Genomic DNA, 22,062 nt, shown 5'->3' on the forward strand with positions numbered 1-22,062 from the left:
CTTAGATTACTGTGATCACATATTTAATACCTCCATTTTGCTGAAAAGCAGTTTTTCCCTTAATACCAAAGTAAAAGAAAAACTACTTTAGAGCATGAATATCTATCTATCTATCTATCTATCTATCTATCTATCTATCTATCTATAGATAGATAGATAGATAGATAGATGTTCTCAGTATTCTAAAACAATTACCATGACCAAGTGAGTTAAGCCCAGGTGAAAGAATAAAACCTCAGGTAAAAAAAACAATCCTAATTCACACAAATGTTTAGTTCAGTTGATAGAGTTGCTTGCCTAGACAGTATGAGGATTTTGAGTTTAAATCCCACAGCTGAAGGGGCTGGGAAGGTGGCTCAGTGGTAGAGCGCTTGCCTTGCATGCATGAGGCCCTGGGTTCGATTCCTCAGCACCACAGAAGCAAAAAGAAAAAAGCCGGAACTGGAGCTGTGGCTCAAGTGGTAGTGTGCTAGCCTTGAGCTGAAGAGTTTAGGGACAGTGCCCAGGCCCAGAGTTCAGGCCCCACAACCGGACCCCCCCCCCAAAAAAAAATCCCACAGCTGTCTTTTTTTGTGTGTGTGTGCATTATGTATTGATAAATATATCTATATATATGACTATCAATGGATATATATGGATAGAAATAGATACATAAACTAGAAACCAGTTTGAGTCTTTGTCCCTTTCCTTCCCTTATCTAATCTCTCTCTGATCTCCAGTTTTGTTCCATAACAATCTGTCTTTCATACAGTCTGTCCTTCATTTTTTTTCTTTTTTGGTAGTACCTGGGTGTGAACTCAGAGAGATTTGTGCTTACTAGGCATGTACGCTGATACCTAAGCAATGTCCCACCTGTAATGCACTTTAAATGAAAATTCTCCATATCAGTCACTATGTAATTATTCTTTTGTTTTCCATAATTAAAAGTTCATACACAACATTGGACAACAATGTTAATTTGGTCTTCATTTCTCTCCTATGAGACCATCCTGGCTGTCTATTATCTCCTAGGCATTAGTCTAACTCCTGTCAGTATTTTCTAAATTAGTTCTAGGTTCTTTTATGTTGCTTTATTTTTCATATCTGATATTTTCAATACAAAATATTTTTCTTCCCTTTGATACTTCTTATATTTATTATGTTCAAAGCTTCACTTCAAATGTCATGTTTTCTCTGAAAATGTTACAGTCTTTTCTCTTAGTTATTCCTTCCTGTCTCTCCTCAGTTCACACTTGCATTTATCTTTATCTTTTTGCTTATCATCTTCCTATATCATGCATTCAGGAATTGGTACTTTGCCCTTATGGACAAGCCAATGAATGACACTTGCAATATATTTGCAACAACTACTTCCCTTTTGGTGCATACACTAGGTAACTAAATATCAGAAGGAATAAACATTCTGATTGAAGTAAATACAGGCAATAAAGACATCACTGATATAAACAATATATAAAATGTAATTTGTTTAATTATTACAGATGCATTTTTACATCAATCAATTGTTATCATTATTTAAAACAAAATTTTGGTCAATTGTCTGTAACTATAACAAAACACCTGAGCTGTGGACTCTATTTTTAATTATATTATTTATCTCACAGTGTTGGTTGCTCAAAGTCCATTTTTTCTCTTCTTTTGAAAGCCTTGACAAGAATGTCTTATCAATGTTGAGAATGAGGACCTCTTCAGTATGCAGAAGAGATCACATGATTAGGCAGAGGATTTAGAGACTTACCAGGGTCTTCTATAACTCACTCATCATAAGCTCTGGGGATCTAATCAAGGACTCAAAAAATTTATATCAAGGCTCCCATGACCTAGTGAATTTATACCAGGTTGGATCTATAACATATCCAAATAGCTTTTGTCAATACCACTCTGACAAAATAGCTTCCATAATATTAATTTCTAGGAACACTTGAACACATGCATATAACAGCAAATGAAGGCTAACTATGTTTGTAGGCATAAGGCCTTTGGTAACTAACAAATTTAGAAATAAAGTTGAAAAAAATTCTTGTTATTTTTAATATTGATTTGATTATATTAGTTATTCAGGTGAGGATTTTAGTATTAAATTTTCACGTGTTTACAATATCAAATGATAATTCTCTTCCCATTTGTAAACAAGTAAAAGTGTTTGAGGATCTTAGACAATGACCAACTATATCTAATGCTCTGATAAAATTCTAAAAAGGACAACTCTTGAGTTTAGTAATATCCTGGCATTTTCATCTTGATATCCTCAGGTTAAACACCTTAACTTCTGTGTACCTTTTAACTATTGACCAAATATATTTAGAAATACATGTTCTTTTGCGATCTCTATTTTGGCCAAAAATTTAGTTATTCAAAAGAATGAGCAAGTCATTAATTTTTGGTTATGAGACCAAATTGAATGAGACATGAATATATATAAATATTTGCCTTTTTATATACACTTTTAGTTGCACATGCTAATGTGATTGAGTTGCTTGTAAAGAGAAAGGGATCTAAATGCATGGTATCATGGAAATCTGAAAGTAGTATAACTTAGTACAAGGGTGATCTGTTAATGTCAGTTTTGTCTTAGATAAGTTTTTGGTCATTGAAGAAAGAGTAATCCAAGAGAGAATGAAGGATGATCCTACAGCCACAGAAAAATAAGATATCCTGATTGCTCTTTTTTTTCAAAATAGAAAAAAATATGATAATGTTTTGGTATAGAAGAGAAGTGATCAGTGAAGAGTTAAAGAAATTGACATTGAGGAATTCTTGTATGTTTTAACAATTTATATTTTTTGTTTGAGAAGGTTTTATATTAACTGACATATCAAAACATAAAATATATATTTTATGGGGGTATACATATATTATGGATATCATCTATTTCTGTATACTATAGTGTGTTCAAATAAGGTAAACATACCTATCTCTACAAACAGCCATTTCCAACTGCTTGATTAGTAAGTGGACTAAAGACTTAAAGAGAAACTTCTCTGAAGAAGAAATAATGGCCAACACACACATGAAGAAATGCTCAATTTGTTTGTGAACATTTGGGTAAATGCCCAAAAGTGGGATTATTGGATCATGCAACAATGAGAAGTACAAGGTCATGTCAAAAAGGAACTTTACAACGTTGGTGCGGGGGTGGGGGGGGGGAGGATGGGGGGTAGGGGGAGGTAGGGAAGGGATGTGAAGGGTAAACAAAGGAGGAGGCTGCAATGCTTGATAAGAAATGTACGCATTATCCTGCCCATGTAATTGTAACCCCTCTGTACAGTAGGTTCACAAAAAAAATTAAATTAAATTAAAAAAAAAAAAGAAATGCTCAACTTCTCTAGCCATAAAAGAAATGAAAATCGCCGGGCGCTGGTGACTCATGCCTTAATCCTAGCTACTCAGGAGGCTGAGATCTGAGAACTGCGGTTCAAAGCCAACAGGGGCAGGAAAGTCCGTGAGATTCTTATCTCCAATAAACCACTAGAAAACCAGAAGTGGCACTGTGGCTCAAGCGTAGAGCACTGGTCTTGAGCTGAAGAGCACAGGGACATTACCCACGCCCAGAATTCAAGCCCCATGACCAACCAAAAAAGAAGAAATGAAAATCAGTGTAACATTGAGATTCCACCTCATCTTAGTTAGAATGCCTATAATCAAGAAATCTGGAAGGGATGTTGCCAAAAGGGAACCTACTGTATTGTTGTTGACAGTGTATACTTGATCAATCACTTGGAAAGCAGTATGGAGGTTCCACAAAGGACTCCACATAGAACTCCCCCATGACCCAGCAATCCCACTTTGGGGCATTTACCCAACCGATCACAAGCAAGGCCATACTAAAGCTATCAGCACAACTATGTTTATTGCAGCATTATTTGCCATAGCTAAGATGGAACCAACCCAGATGTATGTGTATATATATTGGAATTCTATGCCTCCATCAGAAAGAATGACTCCACCACATTTGTTAGGAAATGGAAAAACTTGGAAAAGATATATTAAGTGAAGTAAGCCAGGGGCAAAGAATCTTAAGTCCCATAGTTTCCCTTATTTGCAATAACTAGTATATGTCTAGGACAAGCAGAAAAGATCAAAATGTACATATGACCATATAATATGATGCTAAGCAAAATGAACCCCAAGATAAGGACACAAGAGGTTTTAGATTTGTTGCTATTGTTTTTAGTGTACTTATAATGTAATATGTGATTGTTTTTGTTTCTTTTGTATTTTCTTCCCCCATGGTATAATCCCTGTTTTCACTGTATTTGATTCCAGTGCCCTACATCTTGTATATACATTTTTCTAATTTGGGGAGGGGAAGGGAAATAACAAAATGGTGAAATAAGGATACAGGTTGACCCATTATAACAATGAGATGTCCAGACAGTATGTTGAAATCAAACTTTACAACTTGGGGCAGGGAGAGGAGTTAGGGAAGTGGGCCAGGAAAGGTGTTAGGGGAGAAACAAAGGAGGAGGTAACAATGCTTGAAAGAAAGTATACTCATCACCTTACTCATGTAACTGTAACCCCTCTGTAAAATATTTTTACTATATATATATATATATATATATATATATAGAGAGAGAGAGAGAGAGAGAGAGAGAGTGTATATATATATATAAAGAAATCTGTGAAATATTTTCTTTAAGCTGTTGAAATGCATGGCACATCGTTCGTTATCGGCATCCTGATCTGCAATAGCACATTAGAATTTTTCACTAGTTTTTAAAAAATGTAAACAAGGTGAGCATAAATCTTAACTTCTTGTTTGTTTTCTTTCATTAAATTATAGATGGGTGTCTTACATTTTAGTCCGTTTGTCCTCAGACCACAATCCTCCTATATATTCCTTTCCTACTGCTGGGACTACAGATTGATAAATATTCAATTCCACTTGTACCATTATTGTTATGCATTGATTATATTAAAATCAGTTAAAATGGTAGTTTGATGGCCTTAATTTTGCTTGCTGAAGAAAGAGAACTACACTATATCAGTATTATATCTTCTATTGTATCCTTTGTAGATTGGATAAACTAAACTATCTTTATATGTGTTTTATGGTGATTGTTATTTGATAGCAGTGATTGTGTATACACTCTCCATTTTGATATCTTATTATATGAAACTTTAGGTAAAATTTCTTCTTTGATACACAATTCTGTATTTTTAACATCACTAAAATAATGGATATAACAATGCAAGTATGCCGCCTATTGTGAGCAACTTGGGGACATTTTTTTGATGATGTTTGTGTTTTTTATTAGAGATCTAGTTATATGCTAAAATGAAATGTTGGAAATAAAGTCTGTTCACAGCAAATAATGTTCATGTCATGGTAGTCCATTCTGAAACTCAAGTCACATGTGCCAAAAAGTTAATGAAACCCACCGCATAATTTTTCTACCTTGTGGAACTATCTGATAAAGTAATGTCTGATGATAAATGGGGTTTATGGTGAGCTGCTAGATTCAATCTGTGGTAGTAAATCTTCTGAACTAACTTCCTATAGCCTGCAACCCAGAGTCAATGTAGTGTTCACCAACTGTCCCTTGAATCAAACACAATTTGACATGCTAGTAACCACCTTTAAATTTTCTTTTATATGAGGTCACAAAAAGTTCATCCTAGTCCTGAGAGAAAAAAAATATACTGAATAATATTATAAAAATCCTTTTCACCTACATTTCATTACTCCACTCTACACCATTTTTGCTTTAAATTTCTATTACTCAATATTTCATGGAATGTTTTTTTTTATTTGCTTCACATACAGATAGATCTTCCCAAGAAAATGAGATGTATTACTGAATAGCTTTTCCATGAGGTGTACTTACATTTCCCCTTGGATTCCTCCTCAATATCTCTGTCCATTAGTCACTAAATACAATATGATTTCATAATATGCCTGACTTCAGATGATGCAAATTAAAAAATAGCTTAGAGCATTTAGAGGGACATAGAGCTGTTTACCACAAGCTCTTATGAATAAATGTTTCCACAACCTTTTATGAGAAATCCTGGAATTCATTTTTCATCAATTCAACTGACATCTCCTATCAGCTGCTTTGCTCTATTTATATTAATAGGTAAGGTTGAGTCCTAATTGTGGATTTCATTGAACCAGTTGCTCACAATTCATATTCTTGCCAAGTTCAGACTCTATAAATTGAAATCAAAGGTCACTACTTATTCAGTGGCCATTAAACCCAATATACTTAGCTGACACAATCTGTAGAGGCCAAACCCAGACAGACAAAAGTCATCAGCACATAGTAGATTTCTGTTGTTATTTGCTAATCATTTTTCTATGATCTCTCCTGTAGGATTTGCTTTGACAGAATATAGATCATTTAAAAATAGATAATATATAATTTTAAGTAACTTAATAAGGATAGCTACAGAGATGAATATGATGCATTGAAGTAATATACAGCTCCTGATGGTAAGGGCTTACAATGACCTCTCACATGTAAAAATGTTTAATCAGAGTTGATCGACTTTTCCAATCCCATATTAATGGGTAATTGATTTATGTAACATTTATTCCACTGAGGTTAAAGGACATGTCATATTGTTATTCTGTCTTAATTCTTGCAATTAAAAGGTAGAGTGGTATTTATGTAAAAAGCAAAATATTTATCTACATTAGCCAACATGTGAAATATAAAGAAATAGTAATATTGAAGATTGACTTAGAGTGTGAAATATTATAGTATTATTTGGCAACTCTTCCTAATAGTCCATGACTTACAAGAAAGATAAAGCCCACCAAAACAAACAAATACGATCAACTTCTAATATTTATAGTGAAGTATAGTAATATTGTCTAGAAATTTTCGAAACATGGTGCTAGGCAATCTTCCTGATAAAACAGTGATTTGTGCACCATTCAACTTTTTAAAATACATGTTTTATTTCTGTATATTAAAGTTAATGGAGGAACCAACTCTTCTCACAGAAATTGTAGTGAAACATGTTTACATGTGTATATGTGTCTAGGTAAACAAAGTGAAAAGTAGAAAACACATATTTTCTTAAGATGCAAGCCAGGTGCTACTAGCCTGCTGCACCAGAATCATTCAGCTGAGATCAGGAAAAGCTAAATTGCCAGCATTATAGATACATACTGTTTACATACAGATACATACTTTGGCAAGAAAATATTGCCTGTGATCCAAAGAAACAATGGAGAGAGAGAACAAAATAATATCAGAAAATAAAAAATTCTTGGGGCTACAATGAGACTTATTTATAAAGAAATAATATTAAAGATAAATCACAGAAAATCATGAAAGGACTGATCAATTTTGAGGAAGAGTTTACTTTGAATTACTAGAGCTGAAGAGGAATTATTGGAGTTACACTTTGGACAGACATAGAGAGAAACTAAAAACTAAGGAAACTAATAAGAAATTTACTAAGAGAACTAAAAAGTAAGTGAAGTCTACACTATTTCAGCACCAATGGAAATGAGAAGAGATATATTTGAATAATACATGGAGGATGAAAGCATAATGGATTCAGAAACCAGTCAACATGTAGTAAGAGAGAAAAGTAGAAGTATAATTAAAGTTTGCTCAATGAAAATAACATAAATCAGGGTGGAGGGCTTATATGGGAGATCAGAAGTTAAACAGAGGGAACACTTGATCTTAAAATTACTAAAACCAAAGCCTCACAAAGGTAAGAGGTCAAAAGATGGACAAAGGTACCAGAAACACTGGCTTTGAGACAAGAGGAGGAGTGTGAAATCTACTTTCAAGTTCAGCACTAAAGAAGAGACAAAACAAATATGATGAACAGGTTTTAGGAGGTGGATTTGCTTGCTTGCTTCTTGCATTGATTTTGGAACATATCTTCATCCAAAAGCCTAATAAAAAAGACAAGATCACAAATACTATAATGATTATAATGTACACTGTTGCATTGCAGAGGAAAAAGTATCCAAACTCCAGTTAATTTGTTAGGTGTCTAGATAAAGAAATGTCCCCATTTCCTGCCTTTGAAATGGAAGCAGGAGAAAAGATGTAAAGCTACAAGAGATGGTGTGGCTTGGACATGAAGGAAACTACACAGAGTCACATCTGAAACCCCTGACCTAATAATGTGTGCTTTAAATGTGTTCGGGGGAAACAGGCACAGGAGGAGATGACGTTTTGAAAAGAGTGGAAAAGGTCTGCAATTGCAGCTCTATGGAGCATTCAGGGGAGTCAGGAAACGATGAATGTCAGAACTATTGAATGGTAGTGCTGAACTTTTTTTTTTTTTTAATTAAAACCATTCCTTTGCTGTGACAACCATTACTGAGTTTTAAAAGATGAACTATTTTGAAATTGTTCTTAGTGGGTCCCAGTATACTTCCCAATATCTCTAAGAAAATCAAAGAACATAGTAAAAATAATCTCTAGGTTTAAAAAAAAACCTAAAAATTCTAAAACTGAAGTATAGTCATTATTATGTGAAAAATGATGTAATGGAGTTAGGTATTTTGTGTAATGGCAGGTAGTCATTGTACTTGATCTTTGATTTATTTGCAAGAAAATGTCCTGCCCTCCTGGCTCTTAAGCCTCTGGAGATTTTTGCATATCACAGAGACAAACTGTTTCAATATAAAGTGTGTTTAAAAGGAAACTGAATCCAAGAAGGGAACAATTGTTTGAAAAAACTCAATGAAAACTGTCCATAATTTTAGGACCCAATGGTTATGCCATTAGATACTGACCACAATTACATTCACAATTACATGGTTTTCCGGTCATAGGAAACATGGAGAAAATCCACACATGCACAAAGGACAAGCAAGAAAACCAAAGCCAAAAGCAATAATAGAAACTGTGCTGTTTGTAACTACCAAGAGTAGAAGTGAATTGATACGTCCAACTTATTTTCTTTTTTTAAATCGGAGCACTAAGAATAACTTGATTATAACTAGCTATTTGAATATTGATACTTCCTGTCCAGAAAGAAAACTCTTATCAGCTTTTACTGTATGTATCCTGACATAACACTTCCTGCAATGAAAGCAGCTTTTTAGGGAGAAAAGACACCTTTCTGTATCTCCTGATATCCAGTAAGGTATCTAGCCTTCACTGGCAGAGAGCAGTGGAGGTTCATCTAAGCTGTGTGGCAATACAAGGTTCAATGTGAGCTCCTGGAATTCTGAGAAAGAGAAAAGTTTTCCTATTTTAGATTAGGCACATCCTAAATTAGATCCTACCCACTCATTTACCTTGGTAATAGTCAACATTGGCCTTCTTTATCCTAATTCTCTCAGCTTTCCACTTAGTCACATTTCTCTCTGAATGCTCTAGATTCCTTGGGGAAATAAAAAAAAACCTTAGGTGAGGGGGTGCAAAATATCAATCAAGTATGTTTTTGCTAATATTTTTGGAAACCTAATTCTCTTTCAAGATCAATATTTCTGCCATTTCTCCCACTCCCTCTTTTTTTCTGTAACACTGAGATCATCATTATAACTAATCATATTGTGCACAAATTCTTCTCTTTAAAGATTACAGATGTAAATACAAAATTATGAACCAGAGCAACCCAATGAGGTACGGGGCCAGAACACTGAACCTTCTACGTAAATAATGGGCACTTCCATATTCTGTGAACATAACTGATGTGGCATATGCAGAATAATAGAAGAGATCAGTTCAGTTCTTTATTTTTATATGTTTTTATTGTAAAAACATAAAACAGAGGGCTTACAGCTATATGAGTAAGGTAATGAGTATATTTCCTATCAAGCATCATTACCTCCTCCTTTGTTTTTCCCCTACCAACCCTCCCCACCCCACCATCCCATTCCTCCCTTCCCCCCACCAAGTTGTAAAGAATGAGATGTACAAGACACTAATTTCATTTCTTTAGGATACATAATAAGAAGGTAAGACAAGCACAATTGTTATGCTGAGAAGTTAAGGACTATGACACTTTATATAGCATTTTTAGAAACTACCACACATTGTCCTCGGTTATTATGGTTGTGTGTGTGTTTATGAGGGTTATGTACAGTATAAATATGTGTATTTGAGCATGTATCTGTAATTATATATACATGAATACACATACATACACATAATATACACATGTTAAATGTGTGTGTATATATACATGTCTCTATTTTCCCATAGTAGAGGATGTTTTTCTATTTGTTATTAATTAAATTAGTGATAAAACACTTGTTGTTAGAGCTACAAAAGCAAATGTTGTTTGAAACTTATAGCATTAATTCTATTGTATTATCTTAATAAATGTTAATAAATCTTAATAAATAACGTTATGAAATTCTTTATTTAAGGTCTGAGTCTTATACACTGTTGGGCCTTTTATGACAAATAATCTATAATTAGAGGGTTGGAAAAAGTCTATCTCCTGGAATACTGGCCAGAAAGGTCAACAGGAAAGACTGTTCCTAGGAAAGTAAACACTGTTGGACCAGCTTTTCTCTGAACAGACTACATGTACAAAGTAATAACCAAAACTCTAAGGATTATTTTTTTACCATGTTCTCTCTCAGGATCATGTAAAGTAACTGGGCACTAGGTATATGATTTGGTAAAAGTTTATCCAACATAGAGAAGCAACATTATGGGAACTACGTAAGGTAGAAACCAGTAATGGACATTTCATGGCTTATCATATAATATTTACATGTGTGGTTTGATTTACTCTGCCAATGTAGATATAAAAGAAGAACTACTTTATTCCTTACACACCTGAAGACATTGATGCTAAGAATGTTTAATTAACTGATTCAAAGAGCCCCGTTCATAACTGACAGTCAGGGAGAAAGAGTATACATTTGCTCATCTCCCATTCCTATGTTTGGTCCAATGCATCAAATCATACCCAGTGACATTTTCTATGCCCAAGGTAGCTCATTCTTTCCCCATAAAGGGATATGGTATCCACCTATCTTATTAGTCTCTCTCAATATGTAATGCTTTTCCAAATTTAGACTACTAAACAAATGTTCCATTAACTTAGTAATTTTTACACTTAAGGAAAATACCATTTGTCCACCTCTTCCTAAAGTTGAAAGCAAAAGTTTAAAATGCCTCATACTGTGACATGATAGAACTTATATAACTTACTTATCTAATTGTCATGTTAGCTGGCTGATGGGAGCCACAGGAATTTGTATTTTCAAAGTCATGCCATTTGCTCATAATTCAAGAATATTATCAAGAACCTGAAGCACAATTATTTATTAAATTATTCAAAGTTTTCCAGAATTTATTGTCCATAATCTGTGCTATATATTTTATAAATGTTTTAGTGTGCAGAAAGTGACAGAGGAGTCCACTTGTGGTTTTGATTAAGCTATAGTCTTTGGAAAGAACTATATTTTAAAAGATTGATCATATATTTTGCTGTCATGATGTCTGCCGAATGTGCTTTTCTCAATTTTTGCACTTGTAGATAGTCATTATTTAAAACCTTTCTATTGGCCTTTATTCTGGCCTGGAAATGCTTTAGAAAACTCAAAAATGCCTTGGTTAATATGACTGCTGCAATACCACCAATACATATTCCAATACATATTCTTTCTGAAGCACTTACATTCTTGATAAGAAAACACTATTTATATGTCTATTTTAAACAAATCTTCACATATGAATTTTAACTTTTATTAGTATATACAAATTCTAATAAGACATTTTATTGTGAGATTTTACATACATAAATGCACTATACATCAATTCTAGTCATGTTCTCTTTTATTCTTTCCCCCATTTCTCTTCTACTCTCTTCTCTAGTACAGTCCCCATTGTATTTTGAGAGCTGTTATCCACCCCAGGATTCCAAAAATGAGAGAAAAAATGTGCTACTTTTGTTTATGGGACTGGGTTATTTCAATTACAATGGTGATCTCCATTTCCATCCATTTTCTTAAAAAAAAATACAATTTCATCCTTCTTAGTGGCTGAGAAAAACTCCACTGAATGTGACTATGTATATACATATACACATATATACACATAGGTACACATACACATATGTACACATTTACCTACATATATATGCAAAATTTTGTTTATACATATATTCATACATAAGTATATATTTATTTATATACAGATGTATATATAGGTATATGTGCATATGTGTGTACATATACACACATACATAAATACATACATACATAATTTTGTTACTATGAATAGAGCCACCAAAAAATAGGTATCTCTATACGATGCCGAGTTTTATACTTTCAGCATTGGTATGGCTAGATCATATAGACTTATGACCTCCGAAGAGCGAGACAACCCATCAAGGCAGAGTGAAAGGTGAACAAAAGTTTATTGACACTATTTTCACCAGAAAGGGTCCTGAGATTACTTTGTCCTGGGCTACATATCCAGAACCAAGAGCAGCCTCAACTACCAAACCCCCAAGCCTCCAATAGGCAGCCTTGACCTCCCGACCTTTATTAGTTGTCTACAAACCTCTAAACCTCAAACCTCCAAAGCTTCAAACCTCGAAAGGGGAAGTCTTTTCCTGTTCTTCTCTTCCTTCTTCTCTGCAGGCTTCTCCACTCTCAACAGGCCTTCCCTGATCTGCTCTGGGAGGGGCCTCTCCACAGGCCACTCTAGAGGAAGGTCCCAAATGACCTCCAGAAGAAGCCCCTAATAATATCTGGAGGTGGCCCCAAATAGCCTCCGGAGGGGGTCTCAAATGGCCAGTAGGCAGTTAGCCATGTGGGGCTCGATGCCCCACTCCCGCTAGGAGATGCCCTCCCCTTTCAGCAGCATGGCACGCGGCCCTCTGGAGGCAGGGCCTATGGGGCAGTGAAGTCAGCCTCTCAAAGCCCTGCTCTGTCGGGTGGCCTGGTCTGTCAAGCAGTGAGGCTCGCCTCTTGATGCCCCACCCTATCCAGCAGGCTAGACCATGGAGCCCCGCTGACTATTGGGCCCTGCTGATGATCAGGGCCCCACCGGTTATTACAATTGAGGTTCTATTTTTATTTTTTTGAGGCACCTGCATTTCTACATTAGCTACACGTCAAATTAAGTGATTAAGTCCCATGTCGCTCCTATAACACACCCCCATACCATATTCTTATAACATTGCTTCTTCCTAATGATAACCTCCCAGAGAGGAGTGAGCTAGAATCTCAAAGAAGTTCTGATTTACATCTCTGTAATGTTTAATTCACAAAAGTACCTGAATACCATGAAAGGTCAAAAGCCATAATCAACACAGAGCTACCAATAATACTTGGTAAATAACCCATCATATTTGACTCAGCAAATGCTATAAAACACATCTAGCAGCAAAGTCTGTATTAATTCCATAATTATCAGTTTGAGACTACATTATGAGCAAGATACTGTTTTAGGTGCTTTGATGCTAAGACAAGGAACAAATCATTGTTCCACTTAATTAATTCTATTTGCTTATTCCCATATTTCACTAGGGAATTAGTTTTTAAAATGAAACTGCTACTGTGATGTGTGATTAACAGATAACACCTTCATTCCTTTTCAAAATAAAGTGAATCTCATGGTGTTTATTGCTTTTTCTTTGTTAAATGAAATGGAGCTTAGCAGAAAGAATAAGAGTCTCATCTAGCTCTCCTGGGTTTGAAACTTGACTCTTCCATTTTCAATTTCTGTGTCCTTGAGGAAAATTTCACCCTAGTACTTTATCTGTAAACTGTGATTAAAATAAAGTCTCTGCCATAGTGTTTGAACTTTAAATGAGTGATACAAGTTCAGCATCCAGATCAGTGTATAGAATAAAATAGGTGTGGCTAAAGTATTTTTAATGTTATTATATTGAAGCTTGAAGGTTTAAATGTTTCCTTAAAATATTCATAAATTCTTATTTTTTTCTTAATAGTCTTTTCTTAGTCTTTCTTTGAAGATGTAAGTACTAACTTCCTAAATTGTAATTAGATTACAGTTACAACCTTCATCTGATCATAATTCTACAACACTAAACTCAATCCTGATTGAATGTTGGTACTACAGCATATTCAAGAGGATCAGTTCGAGGTACTTTTTCATAGTTGCTAGTAAACTTTGTAAAAGAATAAGAAGCAAATACAATTTAAAAAAAAATTCTAGAGCAGAAAAAAATTCCACATTAGCATAATAATTGAGAATTCTTTCAAATTTGTATTTGTCCTTTAAATGTGTGTGTATACTTTTTGTTTTTATTTGTTTGTTTATTTGTTGGTCATGGGTTTGAACTCTAGGCCTGAGGGCTGTCCCTCAGCTCTTCAGCTCAAGGCAATTGGTCTACTGCTAGAGCCACAGCACCACTTCCGGTTTTCTGAGTGGTTTATTGGAGATAAGAGTCTCATGGACTTTCCTGCCGGGGCTGGCTTTGAACCAGGATCCTCAGATCTTAGGCTCCTGAGCAGCTAGGATTACAGGCACAAGCCACCAGCACCTTGCTCTTTAAATGTATAATTTAAAATCCCATAGGGACAAAAATAGAAGCTATACATTCAAGAAGCTTTCTAAAGTATTCTGGAGGGGACTTATTAACAATCCTATTACTGTAATTATCAACAGATCCCTATAATCAGCATGGCCCTGTGGCCTGGCCCCTGGAGGGGGAGGGCCATCAAGCAAGCTTGCTGCTCCGCAGATGGGACAAGCAGAGGGGGCAGGGCCTTGAGAGGCTGATGTCACTGGCCACAGGGCGTGCCACCAGAGGAGTGGGACATGCCGCTGAAATTAGGGGGGCACAGCCTAAATATAGGCTGGGTGTTGGAGTCCTGAGGAGAGTAGGGGAAAGACTGGGAGTCCTCAGGAGAGGAGAGGAGTGAAGAGCTAAGCGGAGGGGAGACAGGGAGTGGGGAGAGAGACAGCAGGAGGGGAAAGCCTGCCTTAGTAGTGCAGGGCAGGCCTGAGGAAGGAAGGGCAAGCCTGGAGAAGCTACTTGGGGCCTCCTCCGGGGGCTATTTGGGATCTCCTCCAGAGGTCATTTGAGGCCTGCTAGGGAGGCCATTTGAAACCTTCCTCTAGAGAGGCCTGTGGAGAGGCGCCTGCTGGAGCAGAGCAGGGCAGGCCTTGGAGAGTGGAGAGGCCTGTAGAGAAAGAGGAAGGGAAGAAATTTTGGAGCTTTGGAGGTCTGAGGTTTGGATGTTTGCAGACCGACTAATTGGTGGTTAGCAGACCAACTAATAAAGGTTGGGGCTGCCCTTGGTGGTTTGGTGGTCAGGCTGTTCTTGGTTCTGGGTATCTTGACCAGGACAAAGTAGTCCCAGGCCCCCTTTCTGGTGTAAATAGTATAAATAAATGTGTTATCTTTAACCATGCCTCCATGGATTATTTACGTGTATTCAAGTAGAAGAATCTATAAGAAAACTTTGTAGAGTCCATATGGAATATTTAGTTATTTGTGAAATTTACATCAACGAATATTTATGAAATAGCTCATCTTGATCCTATATACTGAGGTATTATTAATGCATCTAATAGCTATATAATTCTCTGTAAATAATAAGTTGAATTTTCACATTTTAATCTTTACTATGAAATATAATTATTTATTTTACTTTTTCCTTTTTTTCTATTTTGAGTTTGAGAGAATAATTGTTTTTTGCTTAGAGAAATCTATATCCCAACAATGAAATAATTTCTGCCTGGTCATTCATACCTTTACTGACTCTATTTATACTTTAATTTTTTGTATGTATTTTGACTATATATTTTATATTTACAGCCAGGGTGCTTTCCTTTAGCTTCTTTGCTCAAGGCTGATGCCTAATCAATTTAGCCATACATCTACTTTTTGCTTTTTTCTTGTTACATGGAAATAAGAATTTCATGACTTTTCTAACAGGGATGGAGTTGAACCTCAGATCTCAGTTTTTTCCTGAGTAGTTGATAACAGGCATGAGTCACATATATCTGGCTTTCTTTGAATTAATTATTTTCAGAATCTCAAAGAGTTAAATATGAAAAAGCCCTAATCAAAGTGGTTAATAACCCTTAATAGCATATTTATAGCAGCATTTATGGGAGGTAAGTATTTTCATAGAAAGATTATGTCAAAAACGAACTTTACAACTTTGGTGTGGGTGGGGGAAGGAGAGTTGGTGGGGTGGCGGGAGGAGGGATAGGAAGGGAAAACAAAGGAGGAGGCTACAATGCTTGATAAGAAATGTACTCATTATCTTGCCCATGTAATTGTAACCCCTCTGTAAAGTATTTTCACAATAAAAAAAAGAAAGATTCCTAAGACACACATTATGTTTATACTCAATGTCCTTTGAGATATAACACCATTTATATATCTGTAAGTCTTATTCCAGTTTTATTGAGGAATATTTAAATCCTAAATTTTGATGTCTTTTTGTCAGGAATTTAGAATAATGTTTATGTAAGGTTACCTCAGTAGAAAACAGAAACAATTCAACATTATATCCTATTCAATTTATTATTGTTATTATTTATTGTTATTATTATATTTATTATTATTATTTTGCCCAATTGTTTAGTTTGAATTTCAAATAGTCTAATGCCTAGAAAAGGCAACATTATGAATTCTTGTTAATTCCTGATCTCAGAAGAAAACCTGTAGAAATTCCAGAATTAATATATATTAAATTGGTAAATTATGAAAAGAAATTGAATGTGTCAAACTTATTTGTATCCATTGGGATGATCATAGAATTTCTTTCTGTGTATGTATGTGTGTGTGTGTGTGTGCGTGTGTGAGTGAGTGTGTGTGTACGTGTGTGTGTTTGTGCCTGCCCATCCTGCAGCTTGAATTTAGGGCCTGGATGTTGTCTCTGCACTTTTGTAGTCAAGGTTGGCACTCTTAAGCCAGAGCTCTACTTATAGATTTTTTTGAAGGCTAATTGGAGATATAATTCTCACAGACATTCCTGCCCAGGCTAGATTCAAACTTTGATATTCAGATCTCAACCTCCTGAATAGTTGAGATTATAGGCATCAGCCACTGGCCTCGGATGGTTTTTTGTCATTCATTTTCCTAATCTGATGCATCAGATTCATTGAGTGGTATATGTTAATGCATTTGTTCAATAAAAATACAATTTCATCATTTCATCTACAAACTACTTATTCACAGACACATACTTCTTCACTTTCTTATCTCTTATCACCATTCCCATTATCAGATAACTGCTGAACTTAGCAGTCACTCATATCCATAAACTTCTGATGGTTTTGGAAGCACCAAAGGATTTTATTGTTAAGTGATGATTAGATCTCTTCACCAAAGTCTATGGGCCAAATAAATGATTCAAGATATTTTCTTTTAAAGTCAGTTCCTTTTCTTCATCATCACAAAAATAGGTCCCCACAAAAACTATTTTCAACCAGTCCAATGATTCTTAATGTGAAGAACTGTGTTTCCCACTGTGATGACAGGATAAAAAAGGTTACGTACAAACTCTGTAATACAACATGGGCACTGTTGTTTCTCCACCTTAACTAATTTCAGTACTTTAAACCTCTTTCCCTCTAGTTCTCGTACCAGACTTTGTGTCCATCTAAAGACTAAGCTATCATTTTTTTTTTTTTTTTGTCGGTCATGGGGCTTGAACTCTGGGCCTGGGCGCTATCCCTCAGCTCTTCAGCTCAAGGCGAGCACTCTACCACTTGAGCTACAGCGCCACTTCTGGTTTTCTGGTGGTTTATTGGAGATTGGAGTCTCACGGTCTCTCCTGCCCTGGCTGGCTTTGAACCGCGATCCTCAGATCTCAGCCTCCTGAGTAGCTAGGATTACAGGCGTGAGCTACCAGCGCCCGGCTTAAGCTATCATTTTTGTTTTCATTGACAATCTTATTTAAGAGTGCCATTATTGCTTTCAACTCTGCATCCTTCTTCTGTTTCTTTGAACTCTTATTTGCCCAAACTATGGGGTTTATTTAGTTTTACTTCTGCAAGTAACCATATTGATACATACAAGAGAAAGCTTTAAGACTTGTTCAAGTTGAATAAATAATGTGATCAAAGGCACTGGCTGCAGGTAAAAATGGTCAAAACTTCAATAAGAAAATAAAGATTGTGAGCAGACTTAGAACAGAGTTTTAAAGTGTTTTGGAATAATGTATAGTACATATCAATTTTAAGAATTTTGTTTTAAAATTTCCCAGTCTACAACCTCAAACTTTACCACATGGTTTTTTGTTTGATGTCTACTCACATTTTAGGAAGCCTGCTCACTCAAAGCTTCGAAAAGATCTTGACACAAACTGACAATCTAATTTTTTTCAATCCCCTTTGGAATTTCTTTAGAATTGTCAACTACAGATTTCTTAGAAGATTACTTTCTTCAGCTTTTGAGATAACTCTGAGAACTTTTTATTTCTCAACTTTATCCTTACCTTACCCCCCCCCAAATGATACAATCTTCAATTGCCATGCTTAGATATTTCTTTTTACAGTTCTTCATCTATGAATCTCATATTTTCATCATCTTATAAAGAAATATATACATACCTGAATATGTATTTCCTATTTTTAAATGTTTTTATGGTCAATGAATTTTTGGACTTCTATACCCAAACAGCTCAATCATTAGCTGTTTTCTTTTTGTCTAAAAGAAACTATTTAAAAAAGAATTTGTACTTTTATATAATAATTTACATAGGAAGCATCTTCATTATGACACTTCCAAACCTATAAATAAGTTTAATCATCATCATCACTGTTACTTTTATTATTCTTCCTGTTATTATTTCCATTTTCCTTCTTCTCCTACCTTCCTAGTATTACTTCATTTGCTTTTATTCCTTTGATTGCTTTATTTTGTTGTCTCTTCTAATTCCTACCATGCGAGAAGACGTGAAATTATTTAACTCTTCCATTACCTAGGTTCACTCTGATTTCACAGCTATTATTTTTTTCTAGGTCTGCCTCTGTCTTTCTGTCTGTCTTCCTCTCTATCATTCCCTCTGTCTGATTTTTATACTCTCTGTCCTCTCTAGTAGTCTCCCTTTCTCTTTTCTTGTACCCTATTCCACACTTCAGCTTATGTACATTGGATAGCAAATTCATCATCTAGGAAGACTCAATACAGGGACATTTCCCAACTTCTGTGAAATAATTGCTGAAACCTTTGTTTATCAATATGTTCAAAATTGGCAGTGTGTAGATTCTTCAACATACCTTTAAAAGAAAATAATTGATGCTTCTTTTTTTGGATAATTTATTTTTAATTAAGTTTTTATTGTGAAAATACTGTACAGTGAGGTTACAGTTACATGAGCAAAGTAATGAGTACACTTCTTCTCCAGCATTGTTGCCTCCTCCTTTGTTTTTCCCCTACCATCCCTTCCCTCTTCTTGAATAGGATAATTTTCAATAGACTTACAGGAATATAAGACAAATGGTATTTCTATTTTTGCATTGACTACTAGAAAATCATACTACAAGATTTAATGAATAATTACAAAATATTTGAATTTTATTTCTAATCCTTTGATCCTCTATTTCAGCTTTAATACTTTTATTATGTAGCTGTCTCTGTTATATTGTTTATGCCTCAGGCTCACCAGAATCAAGTGGAAAGAAATCCTGTAGTCTTTGTCTGTTACATAAAGATTTAATGCACAGACAGATTAGACTCATTAAATAAACTACTTGAGCCTGTGTTTCATTCATAAAACCTGATATAGCTAAGCAATTTTAGCAGTAGGAGAAATGGAGAGCTATAAAAAATATAACAGAAAAACAGAACAAATTAAATGGATATGGTTTTAAATTGCTGTTTTGATACTCCAGTTCATAGCTACCATTATTTAAAATCCTGTTAATAATTTTTGAAGCTCCATTTACCAACAGAATCAAAATTTCTGCACAATGTTTACTGTGGCTACAATGCAATCACTGGGTATGATAGTTCTTCTTAGCACAGTTAGATGTGAAAACTCTTCAAATCATTGCTATTTTGAAAGATCTGAGAGAAAACTAACTCTGAGAACATTTTGCAAAGAATAGAACTAGCTATGTAACAATGGCTCATAACAGTAATGCATCTACACAAGAGGCTTAGATCTGAGAACTGCAGTTTGAAGCCAGTCGGGAAAGTCTGTGAGACTCATCTCCAGTTTACCATCAAAACCTGAGCTGTGGTTCAAATGGTAGACTACCAGCCTTCAGTAGAAAGCTTAGGGAGAGTGCCCAGGCCGTTAGTTCAAACTCCAGGACGGGCATGTACATACAGCTGCACATGCATGTGTGCATGCACACACACACATAAATAGAAGTATAGCTTAAGATATTAGAATTTTTTTGTTTTCCTTTATTGACTATAATTATAAGACATTCATGCAATAGATATTTCTGTTTGTTTTTAGACTTGTGAATCATGTTATAAAATATTTCCTTTTTCTGCAGAAAGTTTCCTTTAACCCTTTGTCAGTCACATCCCCAAAATTCCTTGGAATTTACCAGTATTTGGAATTATATTTCCATAAGAAAACATACACCTTGGGCTAGGAAGGTGTCTCAGTGGTAGAGCGCTTGCCTTGCATGCATGAGGCTCTGGGTTCGATTCCTCAGCACCACATAAGCAAAAAGAAAAAAGTGGCGCTGTGGCTCAAGTGCTAGAGTGATAGCCTTGAGCTGAAGAGCTGAGGAACAGCACCTAGGCCCAGAGTTCAGGACCCACGACCAGACCCCCTCCCCCAAAAAAAGAAAACATACACCTAATTATAAACATCATATCAATTCAATTAACTATTACATCATCCACTAAGTCAGAGATCCTTCTGAAAACATCCCTTAAAGGTTCCCACCCAGATCCATGGTGTTGCATTTCATTTGCAGAAAAGTTCTATATTACATTAAGCTCTCCCACTTGTTGAAGGACTTTTAAATTATTTCTAGTTTGAGATTATTATTGATAGAACTTTTATGAATATGTAATTTTTTAGAAGAAGAACTGCAAGGTCATAGGAATGGCAGGGGATTGCATTTAATAGAAACTTCTAAAGGTTTTCAAAAGTGGTTTCTGAAATTTGTTCATTCCCATCATCAAATGTGCAAGTGTGAGTGTTCCATTCTTCTTTATTGTTGCAGAACCCTCACAATGTCAGTCAGGAGCCAGACTGTTCGGTACATTGTGGTATCATTAAACATCTAATCTTTGATAAGGGAGCTAAAAAAATAAAATGGAAGAAAGACAGCCTCTTCAGTAAATGGTGCTGGCAAAACTGGTTAACTACTTGTAGAAAACTAAAGCTAGATCCTTATATATTACTCTGCACCAGAATCAACTCAAATGGATCAAAGACCTTGGAGTCAAAGCAGACACCCTTAAAACATTACAGGATGGCATAGGAGAAACCCTAGGTCTCAGAAACACAACAAATCAAAGAAAGGTTGGACAAATGGGATTGCATGAAATTGCAGAGTTTCTGCATGGCAAAGTACATAGCTAGCAAGATCAACAGAAAGCCCACAGGTTGGAAGATCTTCACTAGCCATACAACAGACAAGAGTCTCATATCTAAAATATACCTGTAACTCAAAAAATTAAATCCCCCAACAACAAATCCTCAAAGAAACAACTGCGCAATAAATAAGTGGGCAAATGACTTAAAGAGAAACTTCTCTGAAGAAGAAAGAAGGATGGCCAATAGACACATGAAGAAATACTCAACCTCCCTAGTCATAAAAGAAATGCAAATCAAAACAACATTGTGATACCACCTTACCCCAGTTATAATGCCTATAATCAAGAACTCTAATAACAACAGATGCTGGAGGGGATGTGGACAGAAGGGAACCTTACTGCATTGTTAGTGGGACCGTAAACCTTTGGAAAGTAGTATAGAGGTTCCTCAAAAGACTCCACATAGAGCTCACCTATGACCCAGCAATCCCACTTTTGGGCATTTACCCAAATGTTTACTAACAAGACCACACTAAACTACCAACACAACTATGTTTATTGCAGTATTATTTACCATAGCTAAGATAGGGAACCAACCCAGATGCCCCTCAGTAGATGAATGGATCAAGAAAATGTGGTATATATATACACAATAGAATTCTATGCCTTCATCAGAAAGAATGGCATTGCCCCATTTGTTAGGAAATGGAAAGACTTGGAAAAAAT

The sequence above is a fragment of the Dipodomys spectabilis genome, unplaced genomic scaffold (genome assembly GCF_019054845.1).
Source record: "Dipodomys spectabilis isolate Male_0828 unplaced genomic scaffold, ASM1905484v1 ptg000098l, whole genome shotgun sequence".
Lineage (NCBI taxonomy): Eukaryota > Metazoa > Chordata > Mammalia > Rodentia > Heteromyidae > Dipodomys > Dipodomys spectabilis.